We start from the raw sequence: 19,930 nt of genomic DNA on the forward strand, positions 1-19,930 counted from the left end.
TGAGTGAATTGTGGATCTCTCGTAGTTTTCTCCTGTCACGGCTCTGCTTTGCAGCAAAATTATTCCTCTCTCTCTGTTTTCTATAAAAATCGTCGGCGTTCTGATTAGTTTGCACGGCACGACGCATTCTCGGATTATTACCGAGCAACGACCCTCCTTTCTTTTCGGCCATTGCTCTGAGGGCTTCCCTCTCGAACGCAAGGTAGTCCGGATCGTCTGATAAAGCGTCTACATCTATCATATAACTTGGACGCTTTTTTTTTTCGTCTGATACCGGAGACTTGGGTGGCGAAAATACGCACGTACTCCTTGAGACACTCATCGATTGCGACATATTTGTACTCGAAGACGCAGACGCTGGTTCAACAACGGGCACGTACATGGGCTGGACATACCCGATGTATGGGTACGGTTCAACACTGTGTTGCACTGTGCTTATACACGGATACGGTGGAAGCTCCGTTGGACGCTTTTTTTTTGTCTGATCCCGGAGACTTGGGTGGCGATATCAAGCACGTACTTATATAATTATTAGTCGATTGCTGCAACCCGGAACTCGAAGGCCCAGGCGATGGTTCAACAACGGGCACGTACATGGGCTGGACATACCCGATGTATGGGTACGGTTCAACACTGTGTTGCACTGTGCTTATACACGGATGCGGTGGAAGCTCCGTATTTGTTTGCGATGTTGACAAGGTTGATATACTCGTTCTCTGAGCTTGGGCCTTAATTTCGCAATTCTTTTCTTTAGATATGTCACTTGAAACGCGTGACGAACTTCTCTTAACTTTCGTCTGTCTCTGCTCTGTTTCGCCGCGTAATTGTTTTTTTCTCTCTGCTTCCTGTACGAGTCGTCAGCGTCTCGATTCCTCTGGACCGCTCGCCTCATTCTCGGATTATTTCCAAGTAAGCTGCCTCCATTCTTCTCGGCCATAGCTCGAAATGCATCCTGCTTGAAAAGGCTTGATACTCGGCATCATCAGACAGCGAGTGGACATCTAAGTCCTCTGATTGCGATGTTGAAGGTGCGTTTCTGTAGTTCCAACTCTCGACCGGAGATATTTGGGAAGGCGGGATGTTGCACTCATAACAATTGTAAGATCTATTTTCATGTTCTAAACTCGGTGGCTCTGATGAATATCTGTAGTCAGGAACCTTGGAACCAGGTGTTGAGGTACTGTCTGGTGAGACTTCCTGTTTAACATTTGTAGTTAAGTCCAAAGGTTCCTCCGCGTAGGGGGTCCACAAAGCCATTTTTTAGCATGTGTTGTTTTCTGAACAAATAGTCAGTAAACACTGAATGCAATTTTCTAACGCGTCTGTCTCATTTGTGGGCGTAAAAGGGTGTTGTGGAAGGGGTAATCCTCTACCTGCGGGACTCGTAACGGGACTGTAGGCGACATAAATATTAAATTTCCCCTTAAACAATAGGATTCTATTACTATTTTGCTGGGAGTAAGTCAAATATTACAGTTAGGAATGTCCAATGGAATAAAATAAGCAAAGAAATATAATTAGTAATTATTTAAATCAGTTACAGTCTCTTAATGTCATATATTTATAGCGGGATCAAAAAAATGTCCTTATGAATTGTTAGCGTTAACAAAGTCGCGTGCGACATGTTTACTTAGTATAAATTACAGCAGCTTTTGAACTACAGCCGAGAACTTGAGTACATTTTGTTATTTGAGAACCTTTATTTGCCTTTTATACAATTTTATCTTAATTCGAAACCTTTGTTCTTTGCTCTTGTATAGACTGAGCGAGTTGTGTTCAATTTATCGCAATGCGGTCGCTGTAAACAATAGTGACATCGTCCGAGTTTTCTGCTTAACACGAAACTGACGCAAAGCTTTTGCATCATTAAATAAATCTTAAACATCACTCCAAGACCAAATTAAACGTTGATATTTGTGAATTGAGTTTATTTTATTTATTTACTGAAATAATTACACCGTCAAGTTATCACTAAGCCTTAAAATTAACAATTAAAAAATATGTACTTACGAATTTATACGTCTTTAAAAATCAAAGTTTCACATAAAAAATCAAAAATCAAACCTTCTCAACTAAATTTCGGTGATAAAAGTATGTGTGAGAAGTGAGCTATAAGAACGTAACATAAATGTTATATTTTTAAATACATAATTAGATAAGCATTTTTCAACCCGTCTGTGTTAGACAGTAACTTTCTGTCAAACACAGGACTTAAGTACCTAACTTAACAATCGCTAGGTAAAGACTCGACTTAAATAATTAATTAAGGAGAGAAGGTTTGGAACTCACTTAAACATTACATACAGAAACGTTGCTCTTATACTATATTGAAATTTAATTCATATCGCATCCAAAGAAGCTTTACTTAAAGAACCATATAACAATAAATGTATTATTATTAGGTCCTTACATATGAAATTGGCGTTCTGTACGGGAGGAATATAAAGTTTTTTTTTTTGTAAAATATATTTAATTAATCAAAATACTGTTGCTATTCATACACTTTTGCTATCTCATAGATCCTTTTACTAAAAAACACCATGGGGGCGAGAATCAATAAACTCTTTGAAGGCGGTTTGGACCTCCGCATCGGAGTTGAATTTTTTTCCTTGTAAGAAGTTGTCCAAATTCCGGAAAAAATGGTAATCTGTTGGAGACAGGCCCGGGGGGTACGGTGGATGTCGTAGACAATCTAATTGTAGCATTTAACTTAGTGGTTGTTAATTGTACAGTGTGTGTCTTGCGTTGTCGTGAAGCAGCAGTGGCCTAGAGCGATTGACCAATCTCGGTTGTTTAGTTGCTAGTTCTTCCTTCATGGTTTGCAGTTGCTGACAATAGATATGCCGTAATAGTTTGGCCAGATTTTAAAAAGCTGTAGTGAACGACACCGGCGCTAGTCCACCAAACACTCACAAGTAACTTTTTCTGTGTCAATTTTCGTTTAGGGTAGGATTTGGCTGGGTTTCCAGGGTTCAGCCATAGCGACGAGCGCTTCCGATTATCGTACAGTATCTATTTTTCATCACAAGTAATGATTCGATTTAAAATCCCTTCATTATTGTGTCGGTTGAGCAAAGTAACACAGCAGTCTACGCGTGTTTGCAAGTTCGATTCACTCAATTCATGAGGTACCCATCGTTCAAGTTTTTTTACTTTCCCGATTTGCTTGAAATGAATTAATACAGTTTTATCACTTACCCCGAAGACTGCAGCTATCTCTGAAGTGCTTTGTGATGGAACCGCTTCCACAATAGCCTTTAATTCTTCATTTTCAACTTTTGTCTCCGACCGTCCACGGGGTTAGTTCTGAAGGTCTTAATTTCGTTATCGGTTATTGAAAATTTGAAAAAATGCATATCGGAAGCTAAAGTTCAATAAATGACAAAATTTTTAAAGTAATGCATCAACCCAAACAACTGGCTTTTCATGTTTTTGAATAATCTTTTGACCAATTGTAGATGCGTCTCACTTGAAACGTTTAAGGTATTATAACCCTTTCCTGTCACGGGATTAATGTAGGACCACCGTCGGTTTTTATTTATATAATTGCAAAATTTCGACCGGAAGTTACGAGAAAGACGCGACAGTTGGTCCCCTGATGACGCTTCGATGACTTTTATCACAGCACGCGCTGGACATCATTATCTGTTATGGGAACTCACCATTAGGGCCTTTAAAAAAATTAAATAAGTTTAATTTGAAAGGGACTATTAAGCTTTATGCTTCCGAAAAAGAAAATTTAAATATAGAATAATATGGCTTTTGCCATATTTATCAGGGAGTACCTGTCGGAAAGTTTTAGGACAAGGTACGCTACCCGGTTCGACACACTACTGATTTCCACAATGCTGCTAATGAGATCCTTTTTGACTAGAAAACCGACACCACCCTGGGAGAGGTTATCACCTTCGCGGAAGTAGAGTAAGTTACCGGACTCTAGAGTTATCGTGTCCTCCCCCTGTCTTCGGACTTCAGATAACCCCAGTATATGCCAGTTTATATGACTTAACTCTACTTCTAATTCGGCGAGGTGATGGTCCAGCCTCATCGAGCGTCCATTATACGTTGCCATTTTCAGTCGTTTTATACGGTAGCCTGCCGTGAACCGGTGATTCTTAGCACCCCCTGCCCTGCCGATACCGCGACCGCTACCTTGGTCGGGCCTAGCGGGCTTGCCGGTAACTGGGGGCCTTTTTTTGGGCGCATCTGCCATTAAGGGAGGGGTTTGCCCATACTCGCCGCGCTGGGCAGGCGTGTTGGCGAGCGCAGTAGGGGGTAAGATGTTTATGGGAGGGGGGACGCTGCTGCCCATCCCCCCTTTTCCCCGTCCCTCAGTCGCCTCTTACGACACCCACGGGATGAGATTGGGGGAGTACTATTCTAAGCCGGTACTCCACGGCACAAGCCGGTACTCCACGGCACACGGGGATCGAAAGTGTTCGCTCGCAAGTTTGGGAGGCCGCGTCTGACAAAACTTAAAACTGAAAATGGTGGGGTCGTTACCTCTAGGCCTGAGATTATCGGAGAAGTAGAGAGGTTTTATGGGCAGTTGTTCTCTTCAAGATCGGATAAACCCGTGGGAATCAGTATTGAAGACCAGCGCGCCCCTCTTATGCGCCATTACTCCGAGGAGCTCCCGGTCGTTGACCAAGGAGAGATTAGGGCGGCTCTAGAACAGCTTAAAAACAACAAAGCTCCGGGAGATGACGGAATCACAACAGAGTTGCTTAAGGCAGGCGGGACTCCGGTCCTGAAAGGGCTAGCAAGCCTCTTTAATTCCGTCATCCAACATGGCAAGACCCCGGAAACGTGGAGCGGGAGTGAGGTGGTACTGTTTTTCAAGAAAGGTGATAAAACCCTCTTGAAAAACTACAGACCAATCTCCCTCCTGAGTCACGTGTATAAGCTGTTCTCAAGAGTCGTCACGAACCGTCTCGCCAGACGACTTGACGAGTTCCAGCCCCCAGAGCAAGCCGGCTTTCGATCAGGCTACAGCACCGTGGACCACATCCATACTGTTCGGCAGATTGTGCAGAAGACCGAAGAGTACAATCAGCCGCTGTGTATGGCATTTGTGGACTACGAGAAAGCCTTCGACTCCATCGAAACCTGGGCAGTGCTCGACTCATTGCAGAGATGTCATATCGATTGGAGATATATCGAGGTACTGAGATGTCTGTACAACGCCGCTACAATGACTGTCCACATCCAGGACTGTAAGACGAAGGCGATCCAACTGCGCAGAGGGGTGAGACAGGGGGATGTAATATCCCCGAAACTGTTCACCAACGCGTTGGAAGACGTTTTCAAAACGCTGGATTGGACTAGGTATGCGATTTGCCGACGATATCGTCATCATAGCAGAGTCGCTGGAACAACTCACCGAAATGCTGCGTAGCCTAGGCGAGTCTTCCCGGTGTGTCGGTCTCGGTATGAACTTGAACAAGACCAAGGTCATGTTCAATAGGCATGTCGTGCCGGGACCGATATACGTCGAGGGGAAACCTCTCGAAGTTGTTAGTGAATATACCTACCTAGGACAGATAATACAAGTCGGTAGGAACAACTTCGAGAAGGAAGCCGATCGAAGAATTCGCTTGGGATGGGCAGCATTTGGCAACCTTCGTCAAGTCCTCAAGTCGTCTATACCGCAATGTTTGAAGACGAAAGTCTTCAACCAATGCGTCTTACCTGCCATGACATACGGTGCCGAAACGTGGACACTAACTGCGGGACTAGTGCACAAATTCAAAGTCGCTCAGCGTGCTATGGAGCGAGCTATGCTCGGAGTATCTTTGAAGGATAAGATCAGAAATGAGATTATCCGGAAAAGAACCGGAGTCACCGACATAGCTTGCAAAATTAGCAGGCTGAAGTGGCAGTGGGCTGGTCACGTATGTCGTAGGACCGATGGCCGTTGGAGCAGACGAGTCCTAGAGTGGAGACCGCGAATCGGCAAGCGCAGCGTAGGGCGCCCTCCAGCCAGGTGGACCGACGACCTTAAGAAGGTGGCGGGCACCAACTGGACGCGGAAGGCAGAGGACAGGGAGCTTTGGCGCACCTTGGGAGAGGCCTATGTTCAGCAGTGGACAACGATTGGCTGTTGATTGAATTAGAAAAGTGTATTTCTATTGAACATTTTTGAATAATAAAAGACGAGAATGAATTCTACCTTGTAAGAGAAGTAAACGAATTAGCATTTGGTCGAATGAGCGAGACCACCGTCACTGTATTATAAAGGATTTTTTTAATCTGTCGCTATTGTGCAAGTATTAAGAACAGATAACGTGGCTAATACTTTTGTCAACCAAGATACACTAAGCAATTGTGCCAGTTACCATTGTATTTTTATCTACTGTATTTTGTCAGTTATTTGTATTAATACTTTAAGACTAGTTATTTAAATTGTAGGGACTTACTTGAAGTTGCATAAATACCCACAGGATCACAATAATTTCTAAAACTATATTTTTAAATGAATAATTCATTGGTAATGATACGCAAATATAATAAATGAAGAATAGAAAAAGATAAAAAATAGGATCATTATGGTTATAATATTCAGATTTAAATTTTTATCCAGAATTTAGCGTATACAAGTTATAACTTACTTTCTTTATCAATATGAAGAAAAGCTAAAAAATAAATAATTTTAGGAACCAAAATTTGAAGATGTTGATGTCCTCCTAATAGATTTCAGGCACGGCAGCCAATCTCAACAGATTAGTCAACGGCGCAGGACATATTATAGTGCACAAGTGCGTGCGCAAACACAGGTGCATTCTCTATTCCCTCACTCTCATAATCCGACACGACCGGAAAGAGTTCAGGCGCAGGACCAACAGTTTTACGTGCTCTTTGAGGCACGGGAGTGTACACACTTCCAACTTCCAGACTCCGGGAAGCTACTGAGAATCTTTGACTGAAAAACTCACTAACTTTTTATCGGCCCTACCTGGAATTTGAACCCAGGATCTCGGGTTCTGCGGCCTTATATCTAGCCACTAGACCAACGAGGCAGTCTATATTACTATCACTACACACTCGTACTTACCATCATTATACATTTTCATAAGTATTTAATCTGAACCACTGGTCATTATTCATTCCGGTATCTCAACAGAGATTAATAACTGATAAACAAACGGTGTCTAACGCTCCCTAAAGTATTGAAAAAACATAACGAACGTGCAAATGTGTATTCTTTGCATTTAAGAAAACCGTACAAATACCTATTTAATTTTTTTATGTTTCAAAATAAATAATAAGAGTATTTGAAATTGTTGTCCCTCTAATACATATTGGTCACATCGAATCTTTATCATCTTTGTCTGTATCCACAATTAATTTTATTTATAAAATTAAAAATAACTTATTTATTGAGTTAATATGAATATTTCCGAGTTGTCAAAACGAAAACAAGCATTATTTGTTCGTTCGTTCGTTCATTATTGATAACAATTAAATTCAAATGTTAATAATTTAGTTAATATAGGCAAGAATAAGGCACACATTAGTTTTTATTTCAACAAAATCGGTTGTATCTATCAAAAGTTATAATAACTTAAAGATTACGTACATATATACGTAAAAACAATTTAACGTGGATAAAATAGCGAGTCGCAGCTATTTAGAACATAAATCAGTAATGCAAGTGACGACCCTTCTTATTCCATTCTTAGAAATATTACATAAAAACAGGAATTAAAAATATATTTCATAATAATACTATAAATAAAAAATGTATGTACTGGTGGTAGGGCTTTGTGCAAGCCCGTCTGGGTAGGTACCACCCACTTATCAGATATTCTACCGCAAAACAGCAATACTTGATATTGTTGTGTTCCGGTTTGAAGGGTGAGTGAGCCAGTGTAACCTTCCTATTCTATAAAAAAAAAAAATGTATGTTGTTTGATAGGTATGTCAGGAGAATAATAAGTATTATTATTCTATTTATGGTTTCGTTGGTGTCATATGTATATGTCCGATAGTATGTGTATATACGATATATGATTCAAAATATCGCTCCGACGCTTTCCTAGTGTCAAATATTCTGACAAAACTATAACTGATTCTGAGAAAACTTTGTATGGTAGATTTGTAGAACTTCATACAGTAAAATGACAATAAAATTACTATAAATTTAGATCAATTAATGTGTCACGCAGTATTAATTCTTATGAAAAGAAATAACATTTTATTACGTACTAATTTTTATTTATTTTTTTATTTAATTATATGTTTATATAAATACATTTAATACAGTTACACTTAACAGAATCGCCATTTAACCTGTACAAAACCGACACGAGCAATACTATCTAAAAGAACTAGTAACAATCGAAAAATATAGATACAGTAATGAAATGCAAATCATTAAAATAAAAACCACGAAGTAAAATAACATTAAATTCATACATAACATTAAATAATATCTTTTAAAATTTCTAAAATTTGATGTTGACAGATGTCAGCCAAACAGTAAACATAGTCTCCGTAACAATTTATTTCTTAAAAAAGTATTTGTTATTAATCCCGTATATAAACCGTGGTGAATTGTGTGTTATAAGTCAATAACTAAGTACAAGTGTTATACACTGAAATAACTAAGTGAATTTACAGTTATTGGAACAAAAATAATCAGTGTTAATAATCGCTTTAATTCATTAAATACAACGTAAAATCGTATTAAAAAACACAGTGTTATATTACATTTACAAAGGAATCAAGTGAAACTTATTATATACACGGAAAACAACACGTTTTAAGTGCTAAATTTTTATAACCTTTAATGTGACAATAAGCTGCCACAACAAATTCAAATTGTATCAACGATTTCTACCACTAAAGTATGGTACCTTATTTTCACCTGCATAGTTAATTGAACATTTGGTCAGTGGATACACTGGAAGAAACAAATGCAAAATCACTGGTAGTTCTGAGTTCGAACCCCGCTAAAACTGAAATAAAATATTCAAATAATTTTCTGAATAACAAATTTTCTGAATAACTGAAATAAAATATTCAAAAAATCTCACAACTTACATACATTACATTTCTGGGTGCATAGACAATAAACAACAGGTTGACTCGATCTATACCGACTTCAGTAGCGCGTTCGACAAAGTTAATCATAAAATCTTAATCTACAAGCTTAGGTTATACGGCATTCATGACCCCCTGCTATCTTGGTTCCGATCGTACTTATCTGATCGAGTACAGAGAGTTACACTCGGTGGTTACAAATCTCACGAGTTTATTGCGACCTCTGGTGTTCCACAGGGATCACACCTAGGCCCAATATTATTTATCATCTTTATGAATGACATTGCACACTGTATCAAGAACAGCAAATGTTCTATCTTTGCTGATGATTTAAAGATTTACCGCTCTATAACATCCATGAATGATTGCAAATTGCTCCAAGACGATCTAAACTCCATACAAAAATGGTGTGATTTGAATTATTAAGTTTACGCGAAATAAAAACATAATAAGACATCAGTATAGCTTACAGGGCAAACCGCTCGGGGAAGTTTCGGTTGTTCGTGATTTAGGTGTTATGATCGACGCCAAACTTAAATTTAACACTCACATAAATCATATTGCCACGAAGGCCTGGAAAAGCTTCGGTTTTGTCAGACGTAACTGCAATGATTTTAAGAGACCGGCTTAAACTATCATAACTTTGTACAATTCGTTTATACGTAGCGCTTTAGAATATGCGGTTGTAGTATGGAATCCGCATTATAAGATTTACATTGAAAGGTTAGAACGCATACAACACAAATTTACAAAATTACTGGCTAGTAGAAGTAACAGTTGCCCTTATAAGGCCGACTATGAATCACGTTTAAAATATTTTGGACTGTGCACTCTAGAAAAACGCCGCGAAATTGCCTCTCTAATTACTCTCTATAAATTATTGAATAACCACTTGGATGCAACAGATCTACTACAAAATATTAACATAGCAGTGCCACGTACTGCACATTTTTTTTTTTTTTTTTTGTTTTTTTTCTCGCTGGAAAAACACATTTATGTGTTTCCCCCACATAAGGTGGGGGGGTATGTGGGACTCGCCGGCGCTGAAGGCGCCGGAATACCCACTAAAAACCAGCGGTACCCACTCCATCTTGTCGGGGGACGTCACGGGATCGCTTGCGCATGCTACCGTGCCGTCCCGACGGTTGGCCCGCTTCTGCGGGCCTCCAAATCCTAGGGGGTACTCGGGGTACAGAGACCCTCTGGCCCCGGCGACACTCACGGCGGGAGGAGAAGATGCGCATAGCGCTGGCGTCTTCTCCCCGGTCTTCTTCGACGAAGCGGGTCAGCGGAGGCACTCTCCTCGCGCTCCCGCTCCGCGGCCTCCTTCTGCGACATGACATTTTCGCAGAAGGAGACCATCTCCATCCAGCACCTTTCGCTACCAAGCATGGCATTTATCACGCTCGGCAGCGAAAGGTCTCCGCCGATTAAAGTCGCCAGGGAAAGGCGCTGAGGCCCCCAAGCGGCACACTCCATCAGAGTGTGGCATGCCGTGTCCGTAGGCGCACCACACTCGTGGCAGGAGGGCGTTACCTCCCGCCTGACTATTCCGTGCAGGTACTTACCGAAGCACCCATGTCCAGTAAGCACCTGAGTCAGTCTGAAGGTCAGTGTGCCGCCTTTTCTCGTTACCCAGCGACTCAAGTGGGGACGGATCGCCTCCACTGTCGCCAGGCCTGCTGATGGGGACCTCAGATCCTCCTCCCACCTGCGAATCAGGGCTTGCTGGGCGAGAGTCCTGATTCGCAGCACCTCCTCCAACCCTGGACGGTCGCCACGCGACCTCACTTCCGCCCGGAACCGGTACACTTCCGCGAGCACCTCCGCCTGGAGCTCCCAAGGCGGATCGCCCGCGAGAAGTGTTGCCGCCGTCCACGACACCGTACGATATCCGCGTATCACCCTCACCGCTATGATTCTTTGCGGCCTTCGCAAGAGAACCTTGTTCCGAGCGGTGAGAGCGTCCACCCAGATGGGAGCACCGTACAGAGCCATGGACCGCACAACACCGGCGTATAATCGCCGGCATGGCGTTTCCGGCCCTCCTACATTTGGTAGGAGCCGGCTTAAGGCAGCAGCAGCGTTGATGAGCTTCGGGCCAAGTTGGACAAAATGCTGCCCGAAGCTCCATCTTCCGTCCAGGGTCAGGCCCAGATACTTCATGTGGGCCTGCACCTTAATCACCGTCCCCTGGACGGTGATAAACGCCCCTCGAGGGGGGCCTCGACGTGGACCGTGGAATAAGAGGGCCTCCGTTTTTGAGATGGAGACCCTCAAGCCCAACATTCCTATGCGGTCCACTGTGAGCGACGTACCGACTTCGGCCAGGCGAGCCGCCTCCTGATAATTCCGCCCTGTCGCCGTGATGAGAGTGTCGTCCGCATAGCACAACACCCCCATTCTGGGAAGGACGGATGTCCGCAGGAGCCAGTCGAAGCCAACGTTCCACAGAATTGGGCCGAGAACTGACCCCTGCGGAACGCCACAGCCTACCCGACGCCGGACAAGACGCCCATCGCCCCCCTCCCAGAGGACTACCCGGTCCTGGAGGTATGCCCCCAACAGCCTCCTGAGATAGGAAGGCACCCCGTGGTATCGGAGTGCCTCCCCAATAGTCTCGAAAGGAAGACTATTGAAGGCGTTCGCAACATCTATCGATACCGCCAGAACTACGTCCCCTCGGGCCACCGCATCCGTGGTCCGGGTTTTCAGGGCGTCCAGGGCGTCGATAGTTGATCGACCCGCCCTGAACCCGTACTGAGCCTCTGACAGACCCGGCCCCACCTCGTCGAGGTGCTGAGTAAGACGGGCAGCGAGAATTTTTTCGAAGAATTTGCCCGTCTCGTTCAGCAGCACAATCGGCCTGTATGCCGAGGAAGAATCTGGCGGTCGACCTTGCTTTGGCAACAAGACCAACTTTCCCTCTTTCCAAGGCTTCGGAAACTGCCTGCTGCACAGACATTGGTCGAACAGCTCCCGAAGCCTTACGCCTAGGTATTCCAGAGCGTCACATAGAACACGCCCTGGAATCCCGTCTGGGCCCGGCGCAGTGTTTTTGGCCCTCAAGCGGTCGAAGGCCACCTCCATCTCCCGCTCCGTGATCAGTGGTGGAGCCACTGTGTCGTCAATCATAGAGCGAGGGACCATCTGTGGAGGGACATGCTCACCTGGATGGGGGAAAAGTTCCCCGACCAGGCGCAGGAGGAGATCTGATGACATTGTCTCTGTCACGGGGGCACCCTGCGTGCGGAATTTTCCACGCACACCGCGGAACGGACGCCCCCAGGGGTCCCGGTTCAGGCCCGCCAGTAGTTCTTCCCTAGCTTTCTCCTTGGCCTGACTTATCGCCAGCTGTAGGTCTTTTTTCAGCTGACGATAAGCGGCCAATAGCTGTCCCTCCAAGTCCGCATCCAAACCGTTGCGCCTCCTACAACGGACGTAAGCCCTTCGCGCCCGGCTGCACGTCGCCCGAAGCTCTGCTATTTCGGGCGACCACCAATACACCTGCCGGCGCGGAACTCTTTGCCGGAACCTAGGCATGGCAGCATCGCAGACCTCTTTGAGGGCACTGCGCATGTGGCCCGCTAGCTCTTCTGCACTGGCGCCCTCCCACCTTCCTGTGGAACCCCATCGCTGTACGATGGCAGCCTCCCTGGCCAGCTCACGATCTAGCTGGCTAAGAGACCACCTTGGAAGCGTGGTTGGCACCCTAGAGGGTTCCACCGACCTGCGAGAGGTAGAGATCTCAAACCGGATGTACCTGTGGTCCGACAGAGTCTCCACCTCCTCCTCTACTCTCCAATTCAACACTCTGCGTGCTACAGCATGGGTGGCGAAAGAGAGATCCACCACGGACCCCCCCTGTTGCCGCACGCACGTGTAAACCTGCCCCCTGTTGAGTAGGGACAGGCTGGAGAGAAGTGCCCACACCTGCATAGCCCTTCCTCGCGGATTCGTGGCAGGGTTGCCCCAGGCACGTGACTTAGCATTGAAGTCGCCCAAGACCAGTATCGGCCTCGGTGACTGCCTGGTCACCGCAGCTCTGATCGAGCCGAGATAAATCTCGAACTCCGCCAGGCCGCGGTTGGGAGAGAAGTACGTACCACCTAGACAACCTCTAAAAAAAATTTTCTCCTCTCGAATTTCCAAATCAAATATAGGTAAATACTCTCCACTCAACCACCTCATAAACTTATATAATAAAGTCAACAGTGATGGCATTGACATTTTTCACGACTCACTACCTCTTTTTCGCAAAAAATTAACGCTGGGAGCTTTATTGTGATTGTGATATCTTTACTGTTATATTTAGTTTGTTATATTCTACTTAATATTAGAACTTTGTAAATTACGGTATTATCTCTAAAAATCTTATATTATCATTGTTTGTAATTATTGTTAGTTATTTTTATTTTTTTTACTTCATTTTTATTTTTATTTTTTTGCTAATTGTTTGAATGTCAAATAATTAATAAGCGTGTTATATTGCAGTCTGTAGTATTTATTAAATAGAGTATTGTTAAAAAAAATTGTTATTGGAGGCTAACGTAACTATTAATGCTCTATATACCTATTAAGTGTTTGAAATTGTATCTGTCATTTTATCGTATTCTTGTTTTAAGTGCCATATTTCAAATACTGTGGTGTATCGATTAAATAAATAAATAAATAAAATCTCTCCTACGGAGATTATGGTAAAGCCGCCATATAAATGGTAAAGTTGTATTCGAGCTCATAAAACTTGAAGAGATTTTAACTGAAGTTTTAATTCAATTTTACTATATCAAGCACTCATCTTCTTATGAAGTCCTGTCGTTCCAGGTAACGTTTCCTCTTAAACAGTTTTAAACTCTTAAAAGCTTGAAAGTGTTATACTGATTTAATTATATGGCAACTTTAGTTTTTGTTTAAGTTTCTATATAATTTTTTTTTAATATATTTATGAAAATATATACATATTAATTTTAATAAATATTTTATCTTAACAATATTCGTCAGTACCCTCAATAATAAAAATAATATTTTGACTTGCGAAGCAAACATTCGCTGTACGGCATATTTCCGTTCCTGCCTGAAAGTATAGGCCTATAAACACATTAGCATTTATATTAGGTAGGGATTTTGGCAGGAATTATCAAAAAAAAAAATATTAGAACAAATAACAAAAAATGACATCTATCGTTGAATAGCGGTAAGCTAACTTGCTTAAAGGTAAAAGTGACATCTATCGAGAATTTTACGACAGTGTCACTTTTATATTAATGTATTATTATATTATTTAAAAGGCACTATTAAAATATTTATGTACCTAAAATTATTTTAATAAAAATATTATTAATGAGATCTTTTTTTAATTTTTTAAAACATATTATACATGCAGCACCGTCGGTCCGTTCTGTCATCCTTATGTCAAAACTCAAATGCCAAGATAAATATAGAATTTGAGGTTATGTTATGAAAAAAAATCACGTACTTATTGGAATTTTATAAATAAAAGTACTAAATAATATTAAAATAGTGCAAAGGTAATTGAAAATAATTGTTTCCGTGTTCATACTAATAAATTGTTCTGCCTATAAATTTAGGCTTTAATTATAACCTATGTTCTTCACTTTTCAGATGAATTTACTACGAAAAGGAATTTCGCTGTTATCTATTGGATTAAGAATCCAATGCCCTGCTTATAGTGGTAAATAATATTGCGTTTATTCTTTTGTTATCACAATAATATTATTTGGTATATAACATATACTAAAATTATATTCCTAAGATCCACAATCATTACAATTATTGTAGAAGGTTTTAAAGCTTGCGATTTCGTACCATTTGCTTATTATCAGCTTGCTATATAACACAAGTGTCAATGTTGTTTACACCTGTAATGATTTATTCACCTAGATTTAATACCCTGTATCTAATGCTAAGTGAATGTGTTAGTGATAAGTCGATGGTGTAACTATTTCCAATAAATAAATAAATAATAAATAAAGTGTAGCACTTTATTGAATTGATGTCCTCCAAACCGATTTTGGCCACAGCGGCCAATCTCAACAGAGATTAGCCAACTAAGCAGGAGATATTATAGTGCACAAGTGTGTGTGCAAACACAGGTGCACTCTCTATTCTCTAACTCTCATAATCCAATGGGACGGCAATCCAACACAACCGGAAAGAGTTCTGTCGCAGGACCAATGGCTTTACGTGCTTTCCGAGGCACTGGAGTGTACACTTCTAACTTCCAAACTCCAGGCTGCTACTGAGAATTTTCTGACAGAAAAACTCAATAACTTTTTATTGTCCCGACCTGGGAATTGAACCCAAGACCTCCGGGTCTGCGGCCTTAAATTAAGCCAACAGACCAACGAGGCAGTCATGACCTATATGGAAATTATATAGACATTCATTTTCAAAATTCATCGCTTTATAAGCAATCCATTAAACTAACCAAAAACCAAATGGATTAATATTAAACTTAACAAGTATCTGCTGCGTCTGCCACCAATAATGTATGATGAATTTGGGTTTTTTATCAATTTCAGAGTTAAAGATTGTCCCGGTGTGAAGCTGAAATGCGTCCGAGGTAAATTCGACTTGCCGCACGTCATCAAGCAGAAAGTGTAGTAGTCTGTTATATCCAGTTGTGTAAGGTTATTTGTAGCGAAATAAGTCTAGTTTAAGTACAGGAATTAGTTTTATGGGTAAGTGATGCGTGTGTTAGGGTCTGTGAGAATATTATAATAAGAAATGAAACTCCCGCAGATGGTCCATAAACGTGTATATTATACACACGTTATACACACAATATATGCACACAGAAGAAATAACGTTAAACAGGCATAGAAGATCACATATGTACACATAAACACGAACACAATACTTAAACACAAAGCGAATTATTTTTAAGCGCAAGTAACGGTTATGACGGTGGTAGAATAATGAATAATGCGTAAGTCGTAAACGTTGGTAGGATCATTCGTAGCCAATATAAAAAATCCGTCGCTCCAATGCGCTTGCACCGGTAGGCGGGGCCTCAACATAGAACAAAGGACGACGTCACAACGGAGATAAACAATGCGGTTGTCCACTGTGTACGTTCGATCGTCCGTTGTGTCGTCAATCCAATATTCTATGTTGAGTTGGAATGTGTTGTGTAGTATGTCTGTTTGGATGTATGTTCATAATATGTGTGTAAGTATGTATGTTAGTAGGATGCACATGTGGTGGACGCCACATCACTCCCCCCCAGAGAGCGTCCCTACGGACGGTAAAAATCCGGGAATCGGACCTTTCGACCCGAGCGAGTTGCTCGGACATCGGGGCACACAGCATCTTTAGCTTGGCTGATGTTGCCGTGCTGGACTTCGATGCTTGTGGCGGGTTCTGTGGCCATGTACGCTGGTTTTAGACGGTCGATGGAGACGGAGACCTGTTTACCCTTGACTAGGATTTTAAAGACTTTGTCTCCACTTTGTACAACCTTATAAGGGCCGGTGTATGGTGGTTGTAAGGATCCCCGCACCGCGTCTTCCCTGAGAAATACGTGGGTGGAGGAAGCGAGGTCTTTAAATACGAAGACTTTATTGTTCGCGTGGCGTGAGGCTGGAGAGGGTCGGAGATTATTAATTATCCTGTGCAGGCGAGCGGTGAAGTCGGAAAGGTCCGTGGTACCGTCTACACAGGAATTGAAAAATTCTCCGGGGAGGCGAAGAGGTTCGCCATATACGAGCTCCGCGGATGAAGAGTTGGGATCTTCTTTGATGCAACTGCGCATGCCAAGGAGGACCAGGGGTAGCGATTCGGTCCAATGGCTATCGGCATGGCACATGATCGATGATTTCAGCTGACGATGAAATCGCTCTACAAGACCATTGCATGCGGGGTGGTAGGCGGTGGTTCGTTGATGATGAAACCCGGCTATCTTGGACAGGCAGTTAAACAGAGCGGACTCGAACTGACGTCCGCGGTCGGTAACGATGTCTGTCGGACAGCCAAAACGGGATATCCATCCCGACAGCAGTGCCTTGCCAACCGTCTCAGCTGTTATGTCTGCGATAGGTATCGCCTCAGGCCATCTAGTAAAACGGTCTACAGCTGTGAGGCAATATTTGAAACCTTCAGATGGCGGAAGAGGTCCCACTAGGTCAATGTGAATTTGAGTGAACCTGGCTCGTGGTAATTCGAAGGTGCCTAATGGTGCTGTCACATGTCTTGTGACCTTGGCACGTTGGCAATCCAGGCACTTCCGTGACCATTCGCGGCAGTCTTTCCGCACACCTGGCCACACGTATCGCTGCGATACAAGTTTGGCAGTCGCATTAGCACCAGGGTGACTAAGGCAGTGCAGACTGTCGAAGACTTGACGCCTAAGTGATTTAGTCACGAATGGTCTCGGCGTAGGGGTGCTTACGTCACAGTATAGTGACATTAGGCTACCGTCAATTGTCTTCTTCTCGAGGCGGAGTGAAGATTCACCACCGAGTAGAAGTGTTAATTCAGGGTCGTTGATTTGGGATTTGGCGAGTGTTTCAATGGCGACAGGGCTCTGTAGTGCGTCCACCCGGGACAAGGCATCAGCAACAACATTATCTTTGCCAGATATATGCTGAATGTCTGTGGTGAACTGCGCTATGAAATCCAGGTGTCTATACTGACGAGGGGAGCTGCTACTTTTCCTCTCGTGGAAGGCGTAAAGCAATGGCTTGTGGTCAGTATAGACTGTGAAATGTCGCGCCTCTAGCATGTGGCGAAAGTGTTTGATTCCCTCGTAGATAGCAAGAAGCTCGCGATCATACGGGGAATACTTTTGCTGTGCCGGACTCAGTTTCCGTGAGAAAAATGCTAGCGGTTGCCAAATCCCATCTTTGTGTTGCTGCAAGACTGCCCCCATAGCCTGGTCAGACGCATCTGTGACGAGAGCTAGTTTGGCCTGGATATCTGGGTGTGCAAGTAAAGTGGCATCACAAAGACTCTCCTTACTCTGGTTAAATGCTGCGAGGGCTTCGCCAGATATATGGACTGGGTGGGAGCCCTTCACTGAACCAGTGAGTAAGGCGTGGAGGGGCTGTTGGATTTTAGCAGCCTGAGGTATAAATCGCCTGTAAAAATTCAACATACCTAGGTAACGTCTCAGCTGTTGGACGGTTTTAGGTACTGGGAATTGCTTGATGGCGTCTACCTTAGAGTCTAAGGGCTTGGTACCAGCTGCCGAAATTCTGTAACCTAAAAACGTTACCTCCTCGGCACCGAAGACACACTTGGCCGAGTTGACCAGCATGCCGTAGTCTCGCATTCTCCCGAACAGTTGATGCAGATGCTTCTCGTGTTCGGCCTGACTTTTGGAGAAAACCAGGAAGTCATCCAGGTAAGGGTAAACAAAATCTAACCCGCGAGTCATCTCGTCAACCAACCTTTGAAACGTTTGGCCTGCGTTCCTGAGACCAAAGGTCATGAATGGGAACTCGAACAAACCAAACGGGGTTGTAATGGCAGTTTTTGGGATGTCATCTTCACTAACCGGCACTTGGTTGTAAGCTTTAACCAAGTCGATTGTAGAAAAAATTGTACAACCTGATATATTATGCGCGAAATCGTGGATATGTCGGATGGGGTACATGTCCGGAATTGTCCTCGCGTTGAGCTTGCGGTAGTCCCCGCAAGGTCGCCATCCGTTGTCCTTCTTCGGAGCTAAATGTAATGGCGACGACCATGGACTGTCTGAAGGACGTGCAGTGCCGTTGCTCAGCATAATCTCGAATTCGCGCTTAGCTATGGTGAGCTTATCGGGAGCTAACCTGCGGGGAGTGCAAGCTATGGGAGGTCCAGGTGTGGTGCGTATATGGTGTACGGTGTTATGCCTAGGTGTGCAAGGTATACCGGATGGTCGGATTAATCTTTGGTATTGCGACAGAATAGAATGGTATCGAGATTCACCAGTCAAGACCTTTACAGAAAAAGCATTGCAAGTATCTTTATTGTAGTAAAGCTCAGCAATTGAAGTAAGTGAGGTGATATTGTCTATTAGGCGCTTATTTTTTACGTCTACAGATAAATTGTATTTACAAAGAAAGTCTACACCTATGATAGCTTTGGTTACATCCGCAACAATAAAGCGCCAAGGAAAATCCCTGCGTAAGCCTAGATCTAAATTAAAATTAACAAAACCATACGTGTTGATGACACTGCCGTTAGCCGCCGACAGTTGATAGCCAGTCTGCTTGCACTGGTTGTGTAGGGCCCGAGGAAATACGCACAGGTCACTGCCCGTGTCGATAAGGAACTCGTTCTTGGTCCGGCGGTCAGTGACGAATAGACGACCTGGTGTTGGGTTGGAGCAGTCGGTAGTCGTCATTACCGACTGCTTTGAGAGTTTCCCGCCTTCGAAAAGTCACACGGCTTTATGCACTTCGTTGCGCCGTCCCTAAACCGTTGGTGATACCAGCATATCGGATACTTCCGATAGCTGGACTCGGAACGTCTGGATGATCCACTTCTGTCACGGCGCTGATGTCGAGTCCTCGAGCGGGGTCGTCTGCCAAGCTCGAGGGTCAGATCCTTAACCATTCTCCGCAATTCGGCGATCTCACCAGCCATGGACTGTAAACTGGGTCCATGCGCAGATGTCGCAGCAATGTGGTGCGGTGGGGATGCTATATCTTGCACCCTGTCGGCCAAGTCTGCAAGGGTCTCCAGTGAGCTATGAGGTTGTGATGCGAGAAGGGTCTGGATGTTTCCGGGCAGGCGACTGCACCAGATGGTACGGAGAAAGTCCTCAGGCACGTTCTGGCCCGCGAGGTTCTGGAGATGACGCAGGAATTGGGATGGCTTTCTATCTCCAAGGTCTTCATGTATGAGAAGCTGTTTCACCTTACGCTCTTGAGAAGCC

At 43.5% G+C, this 19,930-nt stretch overlaps 1 protein-coding gene and 1 long non-coding RNA gene across 1 annotated transcript; one reads left to right on the top strand and one right to left on the bottom strand.

The window, feature by feature from the left end:
• LOC126769487 (uncharacterized) overlaps positions 1-19,930 on the bottom strand; it is a 1,339,673-nt gene that overhangs the window by 661,327 nt on the left and 658,416 nt on the right.
• On the top strand, positions 14,555-15,730 carry LOC126769567 (uncharacterized). The gene is made up of 3 exons (XR_007669390.1): positions 14,555-14,573; positions 14,668-14,737; positions 15,588-15,730. It is a non-coding gene; the product is annotated as an uncharacterized LOC126769567 (long non-coding RNA).

Source organism: Nymphalis io, chromosome 7 (assembly GCF_905147045.1).
Source record: "Nymphalis io chromosome 7, ilAglIoxx1.1, whole genome shotgun sequence".
NCBI classification, from domain to species: domain Eukaryota; kingdom Metazoa; phylum Arthropoda; class Insecta; order Lepidoptera; family Nymphalidae; genus Nymphalis; species Nymphalis io.